The 3,725-nt window shown below is 43.7% G+C and overlaps 1 non-coding gene across 1 annotated transcript; it reads left to right on the top strand.

The window, feature by feature from the left end:
* The first annotated feature begins 3,271 nt into the window (after positions 1–3,271).
* On the top strand, positions 3,272–3,387 carry LOC148518359 (U5 spliceosomal RNA). The gene has a single exon (XR_015879208.1). It is a non-coding gene; the product is annotated as a U5 spliceosomal RNA (small nuclear RNA).
* The last annotated feature ends 338 nt before the right edge of the window (positions 3,388–3,725 follow it).

The following is a 3,725-nucleotide window of genomic DNA, read 5'->3' as shown; positions in this document are numbered from 1 at the left end:
ATAAACCACTCACCTGGTTAATTGATGGGCTATTCAGTGACTTCAGGGTATCCGCCAGTGTGTACATTTACTCTGCTATACTATCTGTAACATACGTGCCACATTACGACCAAGTGCAAAAATAGTGCATATGACAAACAGCACATACTGACGGAAAGCGGTGTTGGTTGAATATGCACAACATTTCTGTCAGGATTTGTTACACTTCAGCCAAGTTTGTATGCAAATATTGTGATATGCTTAATTAGGCTCATTAGTCAGTAAACATCACTGTTTCTTACAAATTAACTAATACTAACCATTTAATATGAACTTTGGGAATATATATGGAACTGACAATGCCATTACTCTCTTTTGATGTTTTAAACCCCACCTTACATCTGCTTTTCATCTATTAATTTAACCCTTAATAACCATTCTCCACTAATGCTGCAGTAAGAGAATGTGGGCACTGAATATATGTAGTGGTCATTTCAATCCTTACTGTGTAATGCAGTATTCTCACCATTAAATTCAACTAGCACACATTCTTAGAACTGTAGCAGTTTTGCTCTGACAATGTCTGTAGTCTGTGTTTGCTTCCAATGCCACTACTAGAAACTCTACTCGGTTTGCATCATCGCCGTGGTGATCTCTTCATTGTCTACTTTAGCTCCTACAAACATTAGTTGCTGAGATATACACATCATTCTGTCAATGTGGTCACTCATACTGCTGCATTCACATAGCTTGGTATTATACAATACATGCCTAAGATCAATTCTTCTCATTAGACCCCCAAGCTCACATGCTGGCTGCAGTTCTGTCCACATGTATTTTGCTGGCACTTTCCCCATGTATGATAGAGAACACATGTTGTTCAATAGAAATCAGTTGTACCCATGATTCTCTCTATATCATCTGGGTTTGGACCGTCACCGGGATCAATTGTAACTTTGCACAATCTTTCACAGTTAAGTTGCATTTCCATAGCAAATTTACATGTGGTGTAATTCTTTGCACCTTTTAGTTTGGGTGTAGCTCCTGTGTGTATACATCTTACTGACATGATTATGCAGCTTGTGTGCTTGGGTTAACTCTCTGTGCTGACACACGTGTGTGGGACGGTGATGACAGTATGTATGTGTGACTATGTGATGACTATGCATGTGTGTCACTATGTGTTTGTATGTGTATATGTGTGTGATAATTTTGTATGAATGTGACTGTATACATATATGTGTGTGACAGTATGCATGTGTATAAGTGTGTTACTGCTTATGTGTGTGACAGTATGGGCGGAATTCAATTGATTCCAGCCCCCTTCGCGCCTGATGGAGCTATTCAATTGTTGCTCCTGTCGGGCACGATCAGCTGCCAGTGCGCCATTTCAGCTCGCAGCCTCAGGGGTGTGCAAGCTGAAATGGGCGAAAAGTGTCCTGTTTGGGCGCCCAAACGGCACTTTTCGTGATCACACCCAGCACTTTGATCAGGGGAAGTCGATTTACGCGACTAAACCTGACCACTTTGGAAGCGATCAGCACGAAAAGTAGTAACAATTGAATAGCGCCCCGCAGTCACCCAGTACTTTAGACGGGAGATCCAGACCGCTAAAACAATTGAATACCGCCCTATGTATTCATACTTGTCTACCCTTCCGATTTGGCCAGGAGCCTCCCGAAAATCTGGTGCCGCTCCCAGCCCCCTGGGAAGGCGGGCAAGCCTCCTGGCCCCCGTTGACGTGTCCGCACCCCCCCCCCTCCGCAGCTGAAAGTATAAACCCCAGCAGCATGGAGGTGGTGAATCGTGTCATCATGGCTCCATCCCCTGCTGCACCATTAATATCTGCATTGTGAAGAGGGGACGGAACCGTGATGACACGATCACACTGTCACACCCCCATGCTCTGCCCCAATGATGCATCAGTTGTGGGCCCCGCCCCCTTTGACAGCATCATGCCTCCCGCTGTGTAAGCCCAAAAGCACCCTCCCAGAAGGAGGGAGCTAAATGTCGGCAAGCCTGATGTATGTGTGGCTATGTGTACAAAAGTACGTATGTAAATGTATGTGACTATATGTGCATATGTACATGTGTGGCTATGTGTACTACAGTACGTATGTAAATGTATGTGACTATGTGTGTGTATATGTGTACTACAGTACATATGTAAATGTATGTGACTATATATGTGTGTGTGTATATGTGTACTACAGTACGTATGTAAATGTATATGTGCGTGCCTGCGTATGTGTAAAACAGTACATATACAGTGCATGTGTGCATACCCCCCAACCATCATGACTAAGGTGCGACAGTCCTGTTTTTTGGGTGCTGTCACACCTGTAGGCTGGAGGAAAGGTAGAGAGTGCAGTATAGCCTATAGGGAAGTGATGTGCATGCCCCAAGCATGAAATGGAGACGTGCTTTGTGGCCATGCAACTTTTTAATTAATGTGCCCAAAGCTGGCACACAAAGACTTGATCCCCGTGTCCCATCTAGGGCCCCCCCAGCTTAAGTGCCCTGGACCCCCCAAAACATAAAACAGCTCTAATTTTAGCAACTGATCACCATCTTCTGGCTGTCTCTTCCGGCCACAGCATGTACATGATGATTCCGTCTGGCCGTGCTGATAGGCTGCTGATTGGTGGAAGGCTCTTTCATCCACTAGTCACAGTGGTGGGGATTTCCACCAATTAGAATGCATGAGGCTGCAGAGACAAACTAGGGACAGAGAAGGCTGCTGGTAGAGTGAGTACCTCGTGTGGGTCACCTCGCAGGTTAAAAATCAGCAATGTAAATTCTATTGTACTGTGTATATGTATGTATATATATATATATATATATATATATATATATAGTCAGGTGCATAAATATTGTAATAGAAACCGTTGTAATTCCTACACCGTTCACCTGATTTGGATGTAATTACCCTCAAATTAAATTTGAAAGTCTGCAGTTAAAGCACATCTTGTTTGTTTCATTTCAAAGCCATTGTGGTGGTGAAAGGAGGCCAAAATATGAAAATTCTGTCAATGTCCCAATATATATATATAATAGCCCTTGCAAGGTGTTGTTCGTAAATAAGTTATGGCTGCTCCACTGTAATTTTCTGTCACTTTTTCTTTTTGAGAGAAAACCTGGGGCCACTCACTTGGGTTTGCCCCCCAGCCTGAAAGTTGCCAGCCAGCCCCTGACTATTGACACGGCACTCGGACAACAGGTGGAGTTTTGGTCATGCTCTCAGTGGCGTCACTATGGGGATATAGGCCGCACCCGGCTGTCACACCTCTGCATGCTCTGGTTTCTCTTCAGAAGACACAAATCTTTCGCCTATTACTAAAGATTTCCATGGAGAGGAGCTAAACTGAGCTTTGTCTCAATGTTTGCATTCCCCAGTTTAATAGGGTTTCTTTGTATCCATTTAAACACAGAATGTGGGTCACTTCTTGTAGAAATGTGCAGTCAAGGGAGGCAGGGGAGGCTGAGCCTCCCCTGTCATTAAAGATGAAAATAATACAAAGATACTTATGACACATATTCTATGTCAAAGTATCAGTTTTATATTATTCTAATCATTTTACAGTGTAAAATGTGTTTAGGAGGTGCCAAGAGCGGTGCTTCCTGCTGATAATAAAAAAGATAGGAAGTGGGGGCGGGACCAAGCCATGGGCAATAAGAGCCCATTGAAAATAGCAGGAGATGCAGCACATATAAAAATGCCTCAGTGACAGGGACGTGCTTTTAGC

The sequence above is a fragment of the Taudactylus pleione genome, unplaced genomic scaffold (genome assembly GCF_031769625.1).
Source record: "Taudactylus pleione unplaced genomic scaffold, aTauple2 ptg000201l, whole genome shotgun sequence".
NCBI lineage: Eukaryota > Metazoa > Chordata > Amphibia > Anura > Myobatrachidae > Taudactylus > Taudactylus pleione.
Note: the sequence above shows the minus strand (reverse complement) of the source record. Positions and strands in the feature narration are given on the sequence as shown.